The sequence below is a fragment of the Ascaphus truei genome, chromosome 3 (genome assembly GCF_040206685.1).
Source record: "Ascaphus truei isolate aAscTru1 chromosome 3, aAscTru1.hap1, whole genome shotgun sequence".
Classification (NCBI taxonomy): Eukaryota; Metazoa; Chordata; class Amphibia; order Anura; family Ascaphidae; genus Ascaphus; species Ascaphus truei.
Window position 1 is genome coordinate 286,615,708 of NC_134485.1, and position 23,469 is coordinate 286,639,176.

The 23,469-nt window shown below is 42.8% G+C and overlaps 1 long non-coding RNA gene across 1 annotated transcript; it reads left to right on the forward strand.

Moving 5' to 3' along the window:
- The first annotated feature begins 11,183 nt into the window (after positions 1 to 11,183).
- Positions 11,184 to 20,758, forward strand: LOC142491075 (uncharacterized). Its single transcript, XR_012800264.1, has 3 exons — positions 11,184 to 11,616; positions 14,982 to 15,130; positions 20,187 to 20,758. It is a non-coding gene; the product is annotated as an uncharacterized LOC142491075 (long non-coding RNA).
- Positions 20,759 to 23,469: the final 2,711 nt, after the last annotated feature.

Here is a 23,469-nt window from a genome sequence, read left to right on the forward strand (position 1 = left end):
GTGGTCTGTCTTCTTATTTCCGGTTGTGTTAGGGAAGCAGCCGCTTCCGTGAGCGTCTCTCATGAACTTAGCAAAGGAAAGAGAAGAGCATAGGAGAGAAGAAAAAGATGGGGGGGGGGGGGGCAAGCAATTTTTATTGTAATTAATAAACCACTAAAGAAACATTGAAAAGAAACATAGTTTAATGTAATTGCGCGATATATATTGAATTTTGCAGGGATTTGGAGCCCAGGGTAGATTTGACATTAGGCAAATTGACATACTGTGGGTACTGGAACTGAAAGTACATTCTCGTGCAACAAAGCCAGTACCTTAACCAGCAGGCCACTTCTCACAGGCATATTTAAAAAAAATATATCAATACAGTTGTGTGAAAAATAAAGTACACCCTCTTTGAATTCTATGGTTTTACATATCAGGACATAATAACAATCATCTGTTCCTTAGCAGGTCTTAAAATTAGGTAAATACAACCTCAGATGAACAACAACACATGACATATTACACTGTCATGATTTATTTAACAAAAATAAAGCCAAAATGGAGAAGCCATGTGTGAAAAACTAAGTATACCTTATGATTCAATAGCTTGTAGAACCACCTTTAGCAGCAATAACTTGAAGTAATCGTTTTCTGTATGACTTTCAGTCTCTCACATCGTTGTGGAGGAATTTTGACCCACTCTTCTTTACAACGTTGCTTCAGTTCATTGAGGTTTGTGGGCATTTGTTTATGCACAGCTCTCTTAAGGTCCAGCCACAGCATTTCAATCGGGTTAAGGTCTGGACTTTGACTGGACCATTGCAACACCTTGATTCTTTTCTTTCTTTTTTTTTTTTAGCCATTCTGTTATAGATTTGCTGGTGTGCTTGGGATCATTGTCCTGTTGCATGACCAAATTTCGGCCAAGCTTTAGCTGTCGGACATATGGCCTCACATTTGACTGTAGAATACTTTGGTATACAGAGGAGTTCATGGTCGACTCAATGACTGCAAGGTTCCCAGGTCATGTGGCTGCAAAACAAGCCCAAATCATCACCCCTCCAACACTGTGCTTGACAGTTGGTATGAGGTGTTTGTGCTGATATGCTGTGTTTGGTTTTCGACAAACGTGGCGCTGTGCATTATGGCCAAACATCTCCACTTTTGTCTCGTCTGTCCAAAGGACATTGTTCCAGAAGTCTTGTGGTTTGTTCAGATGCAACTTTGCAAACCTAAGCCGTGCTGACTTGTTCTTTTTAGAGAGAAGAGGCTTTCTCCTGGCAACCCTTCCAAACAAACCATACTTGTTCAGTCTTTTTCTAACTGTACTGTCATGAATTTTAACATTTAACATGCTAACTGAGGCCTGTAGAGTCTGAGATGTAACTCTTGGGTTTCTTGTAATTTCTCTGAGCATTGCACGGTCTGACCTTGGGGTGAATTTGCTGGGATGTCCACTCCTGGGAAGATTGGCGACTGTCTTGAATGTTTTCCACTTTTGAATAATCTTTCTCACTGTAGAATGATGGACTTTAAATTGTTTGGAAATTGCCTTATAACCCTTCCCAGATTGTGCAGCAACAATTGCTTCTCTAAGATCATTGCTGATGTCTTTCCTCCTTTGCATTGTGTTAACACATACCTGAATGCTCCAGACCAGCAAACTGCTAAAACTTTGGCTTTTATAGATGTGGTAACACTTGCTTATGATCAATTAATCAAGGGCAGCACCTGTCTGCTTCTTAGCATCTTAATTCCTATGGAAGCAGTAAGGGTGTACGTAGTTTTTCACACATAGCTTCTCCATTTTGGCTTTATTTTTCTTAAATCATGACACGGTGTAATATGTCATGTATTGTTGTTAATCTGAGGTTGTATTTACCTAATTTTAAGACCTGCTAAGGAACAGATAATTATTATTATGTCCTGATATGTAAAAACATAGAATGCAAACTGTATATCTGTTATTGTATGTAATGGGTTCATTTATTTGCTCATGTATACAGTGCACCAACACTATATTTTTCATTGATTATAAGTTCCTTATTTTTTATTTTCTATTCCATTTTTATCATGGTCTCATACACCACTGTTTATATAAGGACTTAAAAAAACCCATTGTAAAATAAAAATATTTGGGTGGGATTCATTGTGAGTTTATTAGAAATGTTTTTGTTTCGCACCCGGCCATTTTACCGTTGTAATTGCTGCACCATGATTCTCCATTACAAGCACCTAATAAATTAATCCACTATATTTTAAGTAGTGTTGCGAGTTACTTTAAAAGCTGCTAAACGTATTACCCTTACTAGACAAACGGTCCTGGGTGTCCTTTTTCTGCTTTATTGCAACTACAGTAAGCTATAGTAGTGTGTTAAATAGACAAATGACGTTCTATATTTGTTCTCGTGGACATTGGATGATTTCTGAGGAACATATCAATTAATACCTTTAGGAACCCTACACAGTGCAACGTTCTTGTAGCTGTAATTGGTACTGGAGATTTGTAGATTCAATGTAAGTTGTGATTCATTTTAGTGGGCCAACATTAGAGTTTTGGAATCCAAACAGGCCCTTCAGACTGGGTGTATCACTACAGATTGACCATTTCAGGCATCAATAGACGGGAACAGTAATGAAAAACTCAGGGAGCACAAGTCATCGGTGGGTACATAAAAAAGGAAACACAAGAATAGTACAATCTTGTATAAACACAGAGTAAGCTCGTCAAGGTACTTGGAGTGGCAAACCGCTCCACAGCAATTCTCACCAAAAAGTGAAAAAAATGAACAGGATAGTGTAGAGGGTTCAAATTGTATTAAGCACATACAATAAGCTTGATAATGCAAACTCACATATTGACCCTCATACAGAGCAATGTACAACAAAGTGCTGGTTTCGCTCTCCGGTGGTGGGAGTTCAAGGCGCCGCGGTCGTAGGAGCTCTCGCAACGGGGGCTGGTGCGCATACAGTCCTCGTGTTCCTAGCGTCATCCTACTTCCGCGTGTCAGCCCTGTTTTCCATCAGATGTCCCAACGTGATGACATCACACCTCCGGATTGCGATCGCCAAACGTCGACTGCTTCTTCAGGAGAAGAAACAGTCGAAGTCTGGCGATCCCTGGTCTCAGCTGTTTTTGGGAGGTTGGTGGCCCCTCCCCCCAAAGATTTAAGCTCACCCCTTTCCAAGTTGGCAGGTCGGTTTCATTTTGCCAGGTTATGACAGATCCAACGCTGATCATTCTTGTAATTATACAGGTAAATAAGAATTTTAACTCTGGAGTGTTAGGACCTGCTAACGGTCATGCCTTGAAGTTGGCTAGCAGGTTTAAGACGCTTTGGCCAAAGGGTTTAACTAAATTGCCCTTTTCAATAGAATATATAGGTATTGCACTGTGTCACATTGGCAGTAGCTTTGGGCATCTTTGTTTTTGTTGTTGTATACATTTAGCCACACCCACTAGCACTCCTTTTGACACCTATATACATATATGTGGTAATATTTGGGGTTTCTCAGAGCTTGTTGGGTATGTGTGTTGGGTATATCTTGTTGGGTATATCTGTGTTTTTAAAGAAATAGATGAGCAGAAAAATATAGTGTAATATTTTCCAACTGGATAATGTATATTACGCTGTTTTTACCACTGGGGATGTGCAAGTGTATCAGGCACAATCTCTTTCTGATAGGAGTATGTATGGTGCTCTTCTCTAGATAGTTTCCACTTTTTCATTAACAAATATATTAGCTCTAGAGTGTGTGTGCATACACTTTTTTTGATGGGTAATTGTTGTAATACAGCATTGACATCAGCAAACAATGAGTTTAGTTTTATAGACAATTGTGAGACGGGTATAATATTAATTAGCCAGCGTTATGCAAATAGTCAGGATTGCTTAAATAGCAGCAGTATGAGGACTGGCTAATACAACTCCTGAAGAAACTGACCAAAGGTGAAACACGTGTGTGGGGGACCCCTGGGAGGAGTGACGAACGCAATCAGCTGTCTCGATAACCACCGGTTTCATTACCAATAGGCACCTCTTGGTATTTGCCACTGCGTTATTGCCATTGATACTCACTAGAATGTGAGTATAACCTTTGCAGATTTTCTATTTTTGTTATCCATACTTATTCCAGCATTACTATTCTATGGTCTGTTCTTGTTTTTTTCTTTTTATATATTTTTGATGCCCTCCGCTCCCTCATCTTTTTGGAGCTCGACATTATAGACAAGATGTGAGCACAGCACCCTGTCACCTCTTCACACTTTGCTATTCATCCACCCCTGATACCTACTGTAGCATAATAAATGCCTGATTATTAATGATAATCTCACTACTCAATTTGAATACTCCCTAGAGAGTTTATCTCCACCCCTAGTTCTTAAGCTATATACTGATGCTAGATGAAAATCCAAAGGATGGCGGTGCACTGCAAAAATGAGGGAAAGCTGGACATGAAGCTGAGATGAAATCAATTTATTGGGCTCTTAAGCACCTACAGTACACGGCTGTGAAACGCGTCAGAAGACTTTCCTTTACCTTATACATGTTTGCTTAAGAGCCCAATAAATAGTTTTTATCTTGGAGCTTCATGTCCAGCTTTCTCTCATTTTTGCTGTGCACCACCATCCTTTGGATTTTCGCCTGTCTTTGCAAGATGGCAGGAAGCACACACATCAGGAACAACTAACCAGGACTTCAATCTTGTGAGTGTTACAATCATACACTTGTGTTTATGCATTGAGCCAGTGGGATATTGACTTTTGTGGTGGGACCCTTGGGGATGATTTAGTGAGGTTGGTTACGAAGGATACTCTTGCCGGTGGGTTCTTCTCCCTCTCCCCCTCTCTGCACTGTTTGTGGGTCAGATATCACCCGTCTTATCCATACACACATGGGCACAACAGATGCTGGTCTTATATAGACTTACTTAGCACCTTTTTATGATTCCTGTGAACGTTTCCTTCCCTAACAATGTGTCTGTGTTGTCTGCTGCAAGTTTTTGATGCACTGGCTCTGGGACTGTTTTTCATCAATTTTCTGTATGCACTGAGGCTTCCTGCTATCTGTGCTGTCACAGTATATTTGAAGGGGGAAAAAAAGATAGTTTTCAAAAACATCCGTATACTATACTTTCATCTTTGAATCCTATATATTAAGGTAACAAATAGAGCACAAGTTACAATGTGAAATTCCTTCAGCTCATACAGTTGGGTGAAACTGTAAAAAGCCGATTTTGTGGATTTTCCGCACTGATTTTACCAATCTCCGAGGCATATTGGGCACTAATATTTTTATTTTGTAATTCGCCATTGGATTTTTACAAATCCGTTTGGGGAATCCAAATCCGAGAGACTGAGACCGACCCATTTTACTAGAGTCTCAAGAACACTATATAGATTTCAATAGGAGACAAGCACAAGAAGGCTAATATTGTGGTATTGTTTTGTACTTTTCCTTAAAGAACTCATCACAGGATAAGTATCGTAATCACAGGGTATAAAATAGTTTTTTTTTCCCAAAGCATTTGAACAATATATTCTGTGTAATGTCAGTCATCCGATGACATTCAATTCCTCACGTCTGTTTCAGCAATACGGGGGGAAGCTTCGAGTGCCACCCAGACTGTTTCCTGTGCTTTGTTCTTTCCCACAATGCTTGGCGTTCATTCCCACAATGCTTAGTGTTCATAGGCTCCGGATAGCCAAAGGTTCCAGAAAGAGACCACAGTCCTTCCAGAGATAGCCCTACGTGTTTCGTGGCTGTCAGGGGACATACAGTAACTAATGATAGTGCAAACTATTCCTAGGTCCTATGGAAATCCTTTAAGGAAGTGTGGGGTGTGAGTCATTTAAATATATTTATCATTTCTCCCAGGTACAGTATCTAAGGGAGTGGCCCTTCTTTTTGGGGCAAAGATGTCTCAATATGTTATTTGGAGGGAGATTTCAGAGGATATATATGTATTCAAATCTCTCCCCCTCTCCTTCACATGATGGATTTTCAGTAATAGAAAAAAAAAAAAAATCTGCCTTTTTTCAGATTGATCCACATTTGAATTTCTGCTAAAATGTAACCCAATGCTATCAAGTCTTTGTAGATAGGAGATTGCCACAGGAATATCTATTTCACATGAACTCCAAAATGATCAAATAAAGTCTGTCACGTAATTGCTGTCCATGGCTGTCTTAATTGCATTACAATTAAAAACAAAGATAGGAAAGCGCAGAGAACGCCCATAGTGTGATTCAGTTTATTAAAAACATATAAAAACATAGGTAATCATTCAACTCACATATGGTAAGATATAAAAAGGCATTCACACTTTTGGGGAAGTGTGGCACCTGCTGTGGCAAAGCTGCTTGTCCGATAATGTCCTTCTCCTGCCTGCTTGCCTGTTTGAGACATGACCTGGTGTAAGTGCAACCGTATTGTGATTCACCTTTCAGACCGTCTCCAAGTGGTTGCTGGCGGCATGTGGAGTTTAAGAAGATCCGGGGGACACGGCCTGCAAAAATGAACCCTAAGCGTTTCGTGATTGGAAATCACTTTATCGGGTGATTTCTTAGTTGCTCTCCATGGCTGGCTAAACAGCATTACAATTGACTGTTGATCAATTCTATGCTGATAGTTGCTAGATAAGTGCCTTGTTTCTTCTGTTATTACAAGGTAAAATAGCAGGCTTTTCATGTGCTAAATGTTTTGTCACCTTTTAGTCTGCCAAGCAATTTGTGCAGTATACTGTACATAATCAGTATTCAGTGCTATTTTTAAATGAATATGTTCCTAGAAATTCTGCGTTTCTTGGTATTGGTAGACGCTCAAAATTGTATTTCTTCAAAACGATTTCAAGTAAAAAGGGAAGAAGCTGTGTTCCAAGTATAGCAGTCTCCTCGCATCAAGCTGACTCGGTGTCTTTCAAATAGAATATAACTAGTGTACTGCTTCCATGATTTCAGTCGAGATGTGAGGAGAACAAAAAGTCACACAATCAAATATAAAGGCAACGCTTAATCTAAATTATGGTGTTTAGCATAGAGATGTGTGATTGTAGGATGTATATACAGAATTGCAAGAAACAGTCAATTCTGGCCATTATTATAATGTATGTGATGTACATGCAAATATTTCTATGGGCATTCAGTATATTGGTCTTTACTTTGCAATAGGTTCCCTTTGCCTGATATTTTAATTGTCAATTGGTTGTAGAATCTGCAGAAGCAAACAATGTGTTGTCCTCTTAGGGGAATGCAATAAACAAACTAATACACAGGGAGGGTAGATACAAACTATTGTAATTTGTATAAAGAAAGATCTTAAAGACGTACCAGAGATATGGGATATTCAGCAAAATGTTCTGCCTGCTAAAGACCTTTGAATCTGCACTGGATTTTGTGAAATTTGCCATTGGAATTGATCTTAAATCAGATTCCAAATCTGAGAGACCAAAACTAACCTATTTTATTAGAGTCTCAAGAACTATATGTAGCCAGGTCCCATCTGGCTCTCCGGTCCTTCGTTAACCAACTCTCTTACCTCTTCTGGGGGCGGTTGCGGGTGGCGACGGTGTGGCCGGCGGCTCCCTTTGCAGGGCGCCTCCATCTTGCGGGAGGCTCACACATGCGCAGTAGCGATATGGTGGCCATTACAAGGAGTGGGGAATGGCTGCCATGGTGCTCCGTAGCGCAGGGACATCCCCAGTTCGCGCATGCGCAGTCAGCAGCGGTGGCCATTCGAGACTCGCGCATGCGCAGTGCAGATCGTGCACGAGGTGACAATACTAAGGAGGTCCTGCGGGGACTACTGCCACTGGGGCTGCCAACCACCTGACGCCAGGGAGCCAATGGAACAGCCACATTCTCATGAGGGAGGATATAGATTTTACGTGCTCAGAGAAGGAAGTCAGTAGTAGCTGGACATGGACAGGGGAGGGTGTATATGTGCAGGGAGCAAGTGTCCCCTGCACTAGGCCAGAGACCCCCCCTAGGCCCCAGCTAGGCCCCTACTCATCTTAGATTGTGGCTGCTGTTGGGAAGGCCCCTTCAGTTAGGGACCTTGCCCCTTAGTAGTGTGTTAAGTTCAGGGACACAGCTGCAGTGCTGCGCGACTCTGACAAATGTGGTCTGGGACCAGACCTACCTCACTAAAGATAAGACTATCTGTACGGTGAGATCACCCAGAGGGAGACCATCCTATTTTGAAGAGGACGCCATCGCTGAGGCTTTGGCACTGTACGCAGGCGGATCCTCTTGCTTTTCTGCTATACCCGGGTGAAGGAGCCCTGGGCAGGTATACACCAAGTGCACCAACAATACACCTCATCTAGTGGGCAGCGCTGTCTCACACTTGGGTGGGATTGTGGGACACTTGGGTATGGGGTGTGGGTTTATGGCCCTAGGAGGTCAGTGTTATAGAGTGACACTATTGTGATGCTGTTGAGGTAATTGTGTTGTTCTTATCTTCATATAGTAAACTGTTTAACCATAGACTGGTGTATGTGGTTACTATATGTGGGTCCTGTGTCAGGTGTTATTCTATACTCTAGGATCCCACACAGTTGGAGGCGCTGTTATATTGTGAGTATCGTTCCAGGCTACACCCCAGGTTCCCATCAGTGGAGGCTCAGGCCTCATGTGAGCCTGACTGGTATTGCACCACACCTGGTAATGCATACAGATTCCCCACATGGTCCCTATCTGCGATTGGGGGGAGGGGGGAGAAGTCTGTTACATACATATATATATATATATATTATATATATATATACTCAAACATCCCTCCAAATAACATATAGAGAGGCGCCTATGCTCAAAAAGGAGCACGACTTTGATACTTGGGAGATATGCTAATGAGATATGCAAAGTATATTTAAATTATATCACCTCATACTTCCTAATAGAATTTCCATAGGACCTATATTGACAAACCTTGTGAGGAAGTGGATAGTGGTTTTATACCAACAGAATCAGAACCCACAACATGTGCTATTCTGGGCGGAAGCTCCAGCAGTGTTGGCTAAACTAGCTGCTGGGTAGCACCTCTTATTTACATATCTCCCAGGTATCTCAGTGTGCTCCTTTCAAGGTGCAGAAGGTACATTGAGCTGGCAACCCGGAAGTGGTCTGCTTTTAAAGCAAGCCAGGGGGAGGCGGGCTACAGATGTGAGCCATGATAAGTAGAACTCACAAGTATTCTGTGACAGTGGTGTAAACCCAGCAGTTGGTTTTGCTCACACTGTTAGTGCTGCTGTCCTGAATACTAGATAGTGGTTTGGCCTGACACCATACAAACTCCAAACATGATTTCAGATGAGTCTTTTTTAATAATGGTTTATTTTTTGTCACCCAATCCTACAGGCTAGCTTTGTGTAGAGAGGCTAGCTTTGTGTAGAGAGACTAGCTTATTTTTGGTGTGAACACTGACTCCCATCTCAGACACAGAACTTTTCAGATCTCTCAAGGTCATTTTTGGCTTCAGCGTGACATCCCAAATCTGTTTCCTGCTTGCCCGGCTGCTCAGTTTGCAACGGTGACCTGATCTGGGTGGTATGATGCATCTTCCACTTCATATTGATGGACTTCACTGTGCTGAGAGGGATCATATGCGCCTTTGACATTTTGTTGTACCCTTCTCCTACTTTGAAGTTGTTTTGATAGATTCTATATGTAATGTCTAATTTAAAAGCATTGTGGAGTTCGCTCAGGTGCCCCCAAAAATTGAAATATCTGCACACCACTGTAGGTTCTATGAAAATCATTTCAGGAAGTCTGGGGTGTGAGCCATGTAAATATACTTTGCATATATCCCAGGTATCTAAGGTGTGCTCCTTTTTGTGCAGAGGTATCTCTCCATTTTTTATTTGGAGGAAGGTTTGAGGGGATAGCTATTAAAATCTCTGTCCTTCTCTCCCTCGTAAAGTGGATTTTCACTGATATTAAAAAGAATCTGCATTTTTCAGTCTAATCCGTGGCAGATTTACATTTCTGCAAAATGTTTGCCTGTCTCTATTTGTTCGCTGCTGGAAAGACTTGATAGATAGCAGATTCCTACAGGAATATCTTTCTATTTTACCTGAATTCAAAATGTTCAAATAAAGTCTGTCACTTACTGTAGTTGCTCTCCATGGCTGGCTAAACAGCATTACAATTGACTGTTAATCAATTCTATGCTGATAGTTGCTAGATAAGTGCCTTGTTTCTTCTGTTATTACAAGGTAAAATAGCAGGCTTTTCATGTGCTAAATGTTTTGTCACCCTTTAGTCTGCCAAGCAATTTGTGCAGTATACTGTACATAATTAGTATTCACTATTTTCAAATGAATATGTTCCTAGAAATTCTGCGTTTCTTGGTATTGGTAGACGCTCAAAATTGTATTTCTTCAAAACGATTTCAAGTAAAAAGGGAAGAAGCTGTGTTACAAGAATAGCAGTCTCCTCTCATCAAGCTGACTCGGTGTCTTTCAAAAGAATATAACTACAGTGTACTGCTTCCATGATTTCAGTGGAGATGTGAGGAGAAAGAAAGAATATATCAAATATAAAAGACATTGCTTTATCTTAATTATGGTGTTTAGCATAGAGATGTGTGATTTAGTGTTTCTATGATGGTATATACAGAATTGCAAGAAAAAGTAAATTCCGGCCATAATTATAATGTATGTGATGTACATGGAAATGCTTCTATGGGCATTCAGTATATTGGTATTTACCTTGCAATAGGTTCCTTTTGCCTGATATTTTATCTGTCAAGTGGTTGTAGAATCTCCAGCAGCAAATAATGTTTTGTCCTCTTAGGGGAATGCAGTCAACAAAGTGTTACACAGGGTAGATTAAAATCATTACAAAAGAAAAAGATATGGGGCGCAGACATAGTGTAATTTTTTTTTATATAAGGATAAAATTCAATAACAAGTCAAAAATTCACTCACAAAGGTAATGCAAGCACGGTGTAGTCGCCTGTAGTTAGAGACCGCAATCTCTTACTGCCTCTGGTAATTATCAGCTGCTGCTTGTCTCTGTTTCCTCTGGCGCTTGGGAGCTTAACTGCTGGAGCATTTAGGGTGTTTAGAGGGCGATGAGGTACTTCTGTGAGTGTGTGGCGATCATTCCTACTTTCCCCTTTTACAGGGGTCATTCCTACTTTCCGTAAAGCTTCCCTGTGTCCTCCACCGGCATCCGTGTTGTCGCGGCAACCACGCGAATGTGACGTGCATGTCCCTGATGAAGCCACATGAAAGTGTAGTAAATGTGTTGGATGAAGCAGCACACAGACGGACTTGAGACACATCCTGTAGCAGCCTCAAGAACACTCGATACCAGCAGCAAGCCCTGAGCTCTGTATACACTATTGCACATCAAGGGGTATTGCTGTATCACTTCCGGGACACGAAAGTCACATCCAGGTGGTTGCCAGGACAACAATGACATCGTTGGAGGACATGGGGTGGTTCACGGAACGCAGGAACGACCCCTGTGGACTAACGGGGGTCGCTACGTGCTCACAGAAGTACCTCATCACCCTCTAAACACCATAAATGCTCCAGCGGTTAAGTTCCCAAGCGCCAGAGGAAACGGAGACAAACAGCAGCTGATAGTTACCAGACGCAGTAAGAGACCTTGCATACATTACCTTTGTGAGTGCATTTTTCACTTGTTATTGAATTTTATCCTTATATATGTAGCGGTCATGTAAAATGGCTACTGTCATCTCTCCTGCTGACAGTAAGGCCTGGTAAGTTGTGGGCATGCCAGCAGTAATTATGGAGGTTTGCCCTCACACCCTGGTGGGGTGCCCTGTGTATGGATGGGAGTGGTCACATGCTCTGACTCCATGGTTAGTGATGTCAGAGGTGTGTCAGCTTCCAGAGTGTACATAAGGCACAGCACTGTTTCTAAAAGTAGTTCTAGTACAAGTTCAGCTAAGAGGAGGAGGAGTTCAAGTTCTAGTCCTAGCCTGAGTTACTGGAAAGTTCTGGTTATGTTATAGTAACTGAAAAGGAGACTGTGTCCAGGGACCTGGCACAGGGCAGAGATCCCTGCGGGGATAGGGAATCCCTATTAAAGGAGAGATACACCTTTTAAAGGGAGGCACTGACTGAACATGAGTGGCTAGATATCTACTGCGAGGGGCAGCTAGCCCACTCAGACAATAAAGATGTTCTCAATCACAAACCCTCTCGTGTACATGTGTGGAGTGACTGTACAGAGAGGAGCACCACGAAGGAGTTCCTCAACAGGATCATCCCCATGCGGACGCAGGGACCCTGATGAGGTGGAGGCGCTGCACTGGAACTAGGTGAGACTCAGCACACTACCTCAGCTGCCTGTCTGGACGGGTCCTCCCCACACACCATCATGCGGGAGACTCAGGAGTCCTGTTGCCAACAGGTGCACCACCAGACACTACCACACTGTAATGGGGACCGGTTAGACCACAGGGGCCAATGTGAGATTGGGTGGGTCAGGCCGGTTCAGAAATACCGTTACATATAAAAATTTCTACACTATGTCTGCGCCTCATATCTTTTTCTTTTGTTTTGGAGGTTCTATGTGACTAGGATTGGTCATCCTGGAAATTGGGGCAGAACCTTTAGACTTTTTCACCACCTGAAAAAGTGACAGTGTATATGGCTACTACTCTTACAGAGACTATCATATTTCTTTAATATTGGTCTGGTATAGCAACACCTTTGACCACCACTGCCATCATCACTGTGCCTCAAGTTCTGCGTTTGCTGCTTTATCGCATCTGAGGAAGATTATCTATTAGTGGTTTTATGATATATGTATGTAGCAGAGTCCCCTACCCTGCCTCCGGTGCGGGGATCTGCTCTGCTGTTTGACGCGCATGCAAGGTGTCAGGAGTGTGGCGGCCATTTTAGAATGGTTCCGTGTATGCAGCAGCGGGACTACATGTTCCAGAATCCTCAGGGGGAGGGACTACGACATGGGACTGTCCCAGCCAATGGGAGTCTGGCAGCAGGTAAGGACAGGATATCCTCCGTGTGCAGGGAGCACGCTAGTCAGTCCTGACAGAGGAGCAAAGAGAGAAGATGGTGTCCAGGGAGCAGTGCTTCCTGGACTAGGCCTAGACTTTGCCCCATAGGCGCCAGTTAGGCCCTGAGCCATGTGAGATCTGTGTTGCAGGGAAGGCCCCAGACAGGGACTCTTCCCATTATTATTATTATTGGTGCGCCGGTGGCAGTCAGCCACGCGGCGATCTGCGGCCTTGGACCAGGCCACAGTACTTTGGGACATTGTGTGAGACCCTCTGGCTGGAGCTCACACCCCGAGGACCCTTAGGAGAGAGGGGAATTGTTGTCGGATGCCCCGCTGCATGGGACTCACTCCAACACACCTCTGTAAGCCACATCTGGGTACTGGTGTACCCAGGCAGGTACCCAACGTGCACCAACATTCACAGGGGATAGCACTACCTCACATTTGGGTGGGATTGCTGGGGCAGGCACCAGGGGTTATTGGTGCCACAGCACCCTCAGTACTTTTGGGGGAACCACTAAGTGTTGGGTTCACTGCACTATACTGTGTTACATACTGTAGTATTGTGTGTTATATGTGTAGTATTGTTACAATAAAGATCAGTTATATGTATTGTGTTGTGTTATTGTTTACTGCTGTGGTATTGGTTCCTGTGAGGGGTTATCCCGCAAATTATGGGATCCCTGATAGGTGCAGGTGCTGTGCACAAGGAGATAGAGCTCATCCCAGGCACCCAGAAGTGGAGGCTTAGGCCTCCTGTGAGCATACAGGTACAGCAGCACACGTAGTTGCCCGCATATTTCCCTTGGGCATAGGGAAAGAGGGCTATATGTATATATAATTTTATTTTTTATGTTCATTTTTGCTGGGCCATTTGTGCTTGTTAATGATATAATGACAGGTTTGATTCCATTGTGAACTTGTTTTTCACAAGAGGTTTTTATATATACCTATATAAACTGATAGTTCTCACTAGGCGCACCTTAGTACACACAAGTGTTCTTCTGTTGTCATGTAGATTAAAACAATTGTCATTTGTATAAAGAAGGACCTTAAAGACATGTACCAGAGGATATTCATCTTCTGACTGTTAAAACTGTCTGATTCACAGATTGTCCACATTTGTTTTACCAAAACTTGAAGGTGGATCGGGCACTAAACAAAACATGCCAAGACCTTCAAATCCCCCACTGGATTTTGGGAAATTCGCCATTGGATTTGATCTTAAGACAGATTCCAAAAAGAACTATATCTATATCTCTTCAATCCTCCCTCCAAATAACATATGGAGAGGTGCCTCAAAAAGGAGCACGACTGAACATACTATAATATACCCAAAATTATTCGATCCCAGTTTACCCCATTACCCTGGATATAGGTAGCACTACTATGGTGGTTATTATCACTATTAATGGTTTCACTATAACTCAATGATAAAGGTAATTGAGGGTTATCATATTACTATTACAGGCATATATTTAGTCACAGTTGACCAATTGACAAGTTATACTAATTGCATATTACACGACAGTGGACGGACTGGACAAGTATGAAAGTTGACGGGTTGGACGAATAATAAAGTTGACGGGTTGGACAAGTATGAAAGGCGTCGGGTTTGACAAATATGAACATTGACGGGTTTGACAAGTTTGATAAGTTAGTTTGATATGTTAGACAAGATATATGAGTTATATATGAGTTATACATGAGTTATACCAGTTATATAAGTTATACAATATAAGTACAATGCCGGGGGAACTACTCTCCTTCGCGCATGTGTTCCCTTTTTCGGTCCTCAGATTTGAGGATCCGTTCCCAAGACCCAGGGTGGTCGACTTCCACTGTAGGAGATTGGCCCATCCTTTGGATGGAGCAAGACGTCCCACCCTCTGGGCGCAGGAGCTACTCTCGGGGGCTCCCGAGATGCGCTCTTGTATTTTGTCTTTTCCTTTTTATTTTTTCACCTTTTTTTTTTCTTCCCCCCCTAATCCCGTTTCAGTCCCCTCGTTGCTTACCTTGTATTGTCTACCTGCCCCCGTCCTCTCCCTCACCCTTCCCTCCCTAGGATGCAAGGTTTCCGTCCACCACATCATGCTGACATGGCAGGTATCGACATATCCGAAAGAAACTTCAGGAATAACATCAAGAGTAAGTACACTGTTCACTATACATATTTTCTCTTCCACCATGAAAAATGGCGCTCACATTAATTTCGCATAATGTAAAGGGCTTCAATAGCCCGATCAAAAGAAAGCTCGCTTTCACGGATTACAAGAGAAAAAAAGTAGAGGTGTTGTTCTTGCAGGAGATGCACTTCAGTAAGAATAACTCGCCTGGGTTTCTAGACAAGGGCTTCACTCAATTTTACACGGCTTCGGCATCTGTCAAAAAAAGAGGAGTGGCCATTCTATTTAGTAACCCCATCCCTTTTGTGGCCCAGACAATCAAAAAAGACGCAGAAGGTCGCTTTATCATCCTAACAGGAACAATTCACGAGCAGCCCATCACATTGGCCTCCCTATATGCTCCCTGTGTACAAGAGGCATCTTTTTCGACAGATTCTTCCGCCTGTTAAATTCAGTAGCTAAAGGATTTATCATAATAGGAGGAGATTTTAATATTACGAAGCATACTTCCCTGGACAGGTCAGGGGGAGGCGACTCTGATAATAAAAGAGCTCAAGACACCCTACGCAGTGCCTTGAAAGACATTCAATTAGTAGATATATGGAGGGAGCTCCATCCAACGTCTAGGGACTACACCTTCTATTCCCACCCTCATACAGTAGAATTGATTATCTATTTGTTTCGTGCCACCTGGTTCCGAAGGTCACTAATACAATGATCCATGATATTTCATGGTCTGACCATGAACCAATCGAGCTCAGGTGCAACAATATTCTGACCAATCGACCAGGCGCAAATTGGAAACTCAACGAATCTAATCTTAAAATACCCGAAATTTGTACTACAATAGATCAGGAAATAACTCAATTTTTTGAGATAAACACAGGCTCTGTGGAATCCCATACGGTCCTATGGGAGGCTCATAAAGCAACTCTACGGGGCATAATAATCAGTATTACTGCCAAAAGAAAACGAGTCAGAGACTCCAAAATTCCAAATTACATTCCCTGCTATCAAACCACAAAACCAACCCAGACCCAACTACGGCACAGGAACTGAAAGACACAAAAATGGAATTAAATATGTTACTGACTTCCCGGGCAGATAATTCCTTATGTTGGTCAAAGAGGAAATTTTATGAAAAAGCTAACAGGCCGGATACGATGCTAGCTCGAGCACTAAAGGATAGGCAATCTAAATTTAATATCCAAGCTATACGCTTAAAATCAGGTATACCCACGGCCAACCCTAAAAAAATAGCAGAAGAATTCGGTTCATTCTATGGTTCCCTATATGATGGAAAGAAAGTGGCACACAATAATAACACGAGCAGAGCACTGAGAGATTTCTTGGCCAGCTCAAATCTGGAGAGATTGACAGAGCTTGACAGAGAAGCAATGGGCGCTGACTTCACATTGGAAGAAGTGTCGCAAGCTATTAAGGAACTGAAACCATCAAAAGCACCAGGTCCTGATGGCTTTTCGGGGTTGTACTACAAGAAGTTCTCCGAATCACTCGCCCCACGGTTGCTCCATATGTTTAATGCTATTTTAGCAGGAGCCCCTATTCCCGAGGATATGCTACGGGCGTCTATATCACTAATACATAAACCTGGCAAGGATCCGCTCAATTGTAAAAGCTATAGACCAATTTCTCTAATTAATACCGATATATATAAATAAATGCCAAATTACTGGCCAATAGATTGAGTCTAATCCTACCCAGACTAATACATCCAGATCAAGCTGGTTTTGTTAAGGGGAGGCAGGCAGTGGATAACACCCGACAATTTATTGATCTGTTGGAATTGGCAAACAAAAATAACAGAAAAAGCATGTTATTAAGTCTGGATGCGGAAAAAGCTTTTGATAGGATAGACTGGCCATACTTACGGGAGACGCTCGCGGCATTTGGCTTCGGAAATCGGGTGAGTGGAGCGATTATGTCACTGTACTCAGGCCCATCTGCCAGAGTCATACATCAGGGCTTCCCCTCGGACCCTTTCTATATCCAAAGTGGCACGAGACAGGGGTGCCCATTATCCCGCCTCCTGTTTGCCCTATGTATTGAACCCCTGGCGGCTCGTATTCGAGATAATCCGGATATCTCAGGGTTAAACGCATACTCCCAATCACACAAAGCGGCCCTGTATGCAGATGATATCCTATTAATCATCTCAAAACCCCTCACATCATTACCTAATTTGTTTGACCTTTTCGACAAATTCTCTAAGGTCTCCGGGTTTAAGATAAACCAATCCAAATCTGAGGCTCTGAATATCAATCTCTCTAGACATACTGAGAAACTACTGAAATTGAATTTCAATTTTAACTGGCAAAGGAATTCAATAAAATATCTGGGGATCCATATCACCAAAGATGCAAAAAACATCTATAAAGCAAATTATCCCAAACTAATCTGGACTCTAAAACAAGACCTAATCAGATGGTCCTCCAAGAAGATTTCTTGGATAGGAAGGATACACAGCGTGAAGATGAATCTACTTCCCCGTGTCCTATACCTCTTCCAGACATTACCTGTGCCACTCAAACTGAAGGATATATACTCACTTCAGTCTGAAATATCCAACTTTATCTGGGGAGGTAAAAAACCGAGAGTAAATAAACTGAATATGAAGAGACCTACCTTAGCAGGGGGCTTAGCGGTACCCTGCCTGTTGTCATACTTTAAAGCGGCTCAATTAAGCCAGGTCATACAATGGCATTCTGACCCTAAATTAAAAAGATGGGTGGAGCTAGAAAGTGCTGCTTGCTCCCCATTAGAGTTTAATAATCTGATTTGGCTACCTAAGTCGTCAAGGAAAGACGCTATGTTACCGCTTACCTCAATGGCTAACTCCCTATCTGTCTGGGAAGTATCAAGATTGAAAAACTCACTCACTTCAGCAAGTTCTCTGATGTCACCCATTTGGAATAATCCTAGCTTTGCACCGGGTCTCATTGGTCACAATCACTCAATCTGGAGATACAAAGGATATAATAGACTCAAAGACCTGGAGGGCTATGATCTAAAAATGAAATCATTTGACCACCTCAGACTAGAAAAAGACATCCCCCATGCTGAATTCTACAAATACCTCCAGATCAGAGCATTCTATAATAAATTCGCCCCATACCCCCCATTGACGAACTTCGAAAAGCTCTGTCGGGCAGAAACCGACACTAAGGGACTCATATCTACGATATACAGAGAGGTAATCGAGTCTGCCACTTCAAGGCAACAAATGCCATCATTCCATACCGAATGGAAAAGGGACCTTGGGGAGACCTTGGAGGACAAAGAATGGAATACTATATTCTTAGGAGCCGCAAAAAGCTCAGTATGCACCACACTGAAGGAGAACGCATATAAAGTTCTTATGAGATGGTACCTCACCCCACTCAAATTTTCTAAGTTTATACCAGGGTCCTCCCCACTGTGCCCTAAACAATGTTGAGGAACAGCTGACCTGTTACATATGCTGTGGTCCTGCCCGCGGATATCCCCAATATGGGAAAAGATCAGAAATTGAATCCAGAGAATATTTGATCTCACTATTCCCCCAGACCCGTGGCTGTTTCTCCTGAACAGACCCCTAAAGGGCCTATCAAAGTCAAACAACAAACTAATTGCACACTTCGCAATCGCCACGCGGTGTGAGATCGCAGCATTATGGAAACGCCCCGACATTCCAATTATACCAAAGATTCGGAATCGTATTTGGTATATCTGCCAGATGGAAAAACTAACAAGCTTAGTTAATGATACTGGCGACAATTATCTAAAAGTTTGGGCTCCTTGGCTAGCTCAGACAGACATCCCCGGGGTAGAGCAATTTGGCTATAATAGTAATAGATGCGTTCTCCTTGGGTGAAGAGAAAACCAAGTTTCCATTCGGACCATCACTCTCCTTATGATTAACTACTTATATTATATTTTCACATGGACCACTACGTTGTCCCACAGCTCATGAGCCGTCTCAGTAGACTCCAGAAACCGTCGCATCCTTATCCTATAAGCCCCCCCTTCCCTCTCTCCGTTCCCCTATCCCCCCCGTCCCCCCCTTTTTTCCCCCCTCATTTATAATAATTATCATTTTATCCCTGTTACACATAACATGAATTACGATCTTCACCCACGCGGTTGAGTAGGGCTCGAAATACCGCGTGGGCTTGATAGGTATGTTATGCTTATGTCATTGTACATTTTATGCTACCCTGTTCGATATGTATTTGATTTGTTTTTCATGTATACCATGCATTTACCCACTAATAAAATACAAGTTATAAAAAAAAAAAAAGGAGCACGACTTTGATACTTGGGAGATATGCAAAGTATATTTAAATGATCACTTCCTAAAAGGATTTCCATAGGATCTATATTGGCAAACCTTGTGAGGAAGAGAGTACTGGTTTTAGGCCAGCAGGATCAGAACCCACAATATTTGCTTTTCTGGAGAAAAGCTCCAGCAGTGTTAGCTAAACCAGCTGCTGGGTAGCACCTCTTATTTGCATATCTCTCAGGTGTCTCAATGTGCTCCTTTCAAGGTGCAGAAGGTACATTGAGCTGGCAACCAGGAAGTGGTCTGCTTTTAAAGCAAGCCTGGGGGGGGTGGGGGGTTCTACAGATGTGAGCCATGATAAGTAGAGCTCACAAGTATGCTGTGACAGTGGTGCTACCCATCAGCTGGTTTTGCTCACACTGTTAGAGCTGATGTCCTGAATAGTAGAGGTGGGTGGGCCTGATACCAGTACCCCCTTCCTCACAAGTTTTGTAAATATACAGTGGTTTGCTGAAGTATTCACCCCTACCAATAATGTCACATGCTGTTGAATTCTAAATAATGTATGCACACTTTTTCAAATGAACTTTTTATTCAAAGCTACTATGCAGTAGTGCTTAAACTGAACACTGTGATATGAGGAGGAGGTTAAATGTCAGTAAGTGAAATGTACAAAATTAAAAGTACTTGGTAGAAGCACCTTTTGCAGCAATTACAGCTATGAGTCTTTTTAGATAGTTTTCTACTACTGTATCTTTGCACAGTAGGAAGGTGACATTTTGCCCATTCTTCACAGGAAAATTGATCCAGTTCTGATAAGTTTGTTGTGGGTCATCGATGGACTGCAATCTTCAAGTCTCGTCATAAATGTTCGATTGGATTTAAGTCAGGACTTTGACTGGGCTACTGAAGAACATTAATTATTTTCTCGTTCGGCAACTCCAATGTGGCTTTTGCTTTGTGCTTTGGGTCATTGTTGTGCGATTATGGGAATTTCCTCCCCAGTTTCAGACCCTTGGCTGACACAAACAGGTTTTCATGTTTTCTCAGGATTGAGAGATAAATATGAAAAAATGGAGCACTACCAAACATGAACAATCACAAGGTGACCCCAATAAAAATGTAGTTTATTGACGTCTCATGGACAACAAGATAAAAAGTGCACCACCTACATGTTTCGCCCTATAAAAGCACTTTATCAAGGTTTATGACCTTAGACTTTATATTTCTACAGGATTTGGATGTACTTTGCACATCTATTCTCCCCTCTATCCTGACAAGTTTCCCAGTCCCTGCTGAAGAGAAGCATCCCCATAACATGATGTTGCCACCACTATGCTTGACATTTGGGTTTGTATTGATTGGGTGATGTACAGTGTTGGACTTGTGCCAGACTTAACGCTTAAAATTTAAACCAAAAAGTTCAATATTTGTCTCGTCTGACAAAAAAAACTTTTTTACCCACATATCTGCAGTATCATCTATAGGTTTTTTCCCAAACTCCATACATGATTTAAGGTGAGTTTTTTTTGTCCATACTGGCCAGCTTCGATAAACAAGGAAGCGCTAGCACTCTATTCCTATAATTATTCAAATTAAGTGACAGTGCAATAAATACATATATAGATGTCCTATGTATGAAGAAAAGTTAACATACAGAGAAAGATGGTCAATAGTCCAGTTTCTGGTGAAAATCGTATATAAAATATATCTTAGTCTGGCCGCCGGAGTCAGAAAGGGGATTTCCAAATCCCTCATAATAAATTTGTTGCAAAAGGTAGATAGCCTCTGGCATGTCTTTCTGGCGTGACTTTCTAAAAGTATATAAGTAAACTCCTAACAGCCATTGCTGCTAGCAGCCATGCTTTTAAGCAGATATGCTTTTAAGTATATATGTTTCAAGTATTTATGAAGTTTAAAAAGGAAGTTCAAAAAGAAGTGGAAAAGTGGACATCACCTACTGCTTCTGATTCCTGCTTTTGATCTACGTTGGAAAAGAGGATATCATCTATCTAAGACTGCACATCTCAACACTTAACTATTGCTGTGATGCCGCCTTTATTTTTTATATTTGCTGCAACCGCACTTATTTTCAAATTATGCACTTCCTTCCACCAGTCTCCTTATGTCTCTAACTCTATTCATATATCTCCATCTCTCCTTTCTTCCCCACTTCTCAGTTCACATGAACTCCTTTCTTACCTGCGTCCTCTGTCACCACACAGCTATACCTCCTGCACTAAAACACACCCCTACAAATCATCCTCACACATCCTCTTTCTATCCATGCTTCTTCTCCTTGCTTCTGGGGATATCTCTCCCAATCCTGGTCCCTGCCTTATTTCTACTTGCTCTCGTCCTCGCCTCCCACATACAACTTCTACTCCTTCTGGTGTTAACCCCTCCAACCTCATACCCATCCCCTGCCACCCTCCCTCCTCTCTCCCTTTCTCCTGTGCCCTTTGGAATGCTCGCTCCCTCTCTAACAAGTTCCTCTCTGTGCATGACTTCTTTCTCTCTCACTCCCTGCTTCTCTTTGCTATAACTGAGACCTGGCTCACTCAGTCTGACTCTGCTCTGGAAGCTGCCCTCTCTTATGGTGGCCTTTCCTTCTCCCACACTCCGCGCCTTGATGGCAGGGGTGGAGGTGTGGGGCTCCTGCTCTCATCTCTCTGCCGTTACCGAACTATTCCTATTCCCCCCTCTCTTGCCTTTCCCTCCTTTGAGGTTCACACTGTCCAGATCTTCTCTCCTCTCCCTGTTCATGTGGCGGTCATGTATCGCCCACCTACCTCTACTCATCCCCCTTCTGCCTTTCTCTCTCACTTTGAATCCTGGCTCTCCTTCTTCCTCTCCTCAGACTCCCCTGTTCTTCTCCTTGGGGACTTCAATTGCCACATTGATGACCCCTCTCTCCCTTGGGCTTCCCGCTTTCTTTCTCTAACCTCTTCTTTTGGCCTTCAACAGTGGACTGCAGCCAGCACCCACAAGGATGGCCACTACTTAGACCTGGTTTTCACTAAAAATTTCTCTCTCTCTGATTTCTCCATTTCCCCTTTTCCTCTCTCTGACCATCACCTCATCTCATTCTCTCTATCTCGCTTCTCAACTTCTCCACCTCCATCTACACCCCGGTTCTGCAGAAACCTGCGCTCTATTCACTTACCTGACTTTGAGTCCACGTTACACTCCTCCCTCTCCTCTCTCAGATCTGCTACAGACCCTGACAAACTGGTCAGGAACTACAACTCTGCCTTGTCCTCCTCTCTTGATCTACATGCCCCGCTTTCTCTCTGCCGCACTCGCCCTTTTAACCCTAGACCCTGGCTAAATTCCCACACGCGCATGCTGCGTTCCTCCACTCGTTCCTCTGAACGCCTCTGGAGGAAATCTCATACTCTCGCAGACTTCCTTCACTACAAATTTATGCTATCCTGTTTCAACTCTGCCCTCTCGCAAGCTAAACAAGCCTACTTTTCTTCACTAATCAACATGCACAAGTCTAACCCACGCCGACTGTTCTCTGTCTTTGATACTCTACTCAAACCACCCTCCGCTGCCTCTCCTTCCTCCATCTCCGCTCAGGACTTTGCTGACTATTTTAAGGAAAAGGTGGAATCCATACGTCAGAACATCCCCTCTGTTTCTTCCTCCCATCCTACACCTCTTCCTAACTCTCCTCCTGCCTTCCTTGACTCTTTTTCCACTGTCTCAGAGGAGGATGTGTCGCTGTTGATCGCCTCTTCTCCCTCTACCACTTGCCCTCTTGACCCCATTCCCTCCCATCTCCTAAAACCTCTTGCTCCTACTATAATCCCTACGCTCACGCACATTTTTAACTCCTCCCTCTGCTCTGGAACCTTTCCATCCTCCTTCAAACATGCAACAGTCATACCATTACTCAAAAACAGCAAGCTTGACCCTACCTGTCTTTCTAACTATCGGCCTGTCTCCCTCCTGCCTTTTGCCTCTAAACTCCTTGAACGTCTTGTATTCGCTCGCTTGCTCCATTTTCTCAACACCTATTCTCTCCTAGACCCTCTACAATCTGGCTTCCGTACTGCTCACTCCACGGAAAC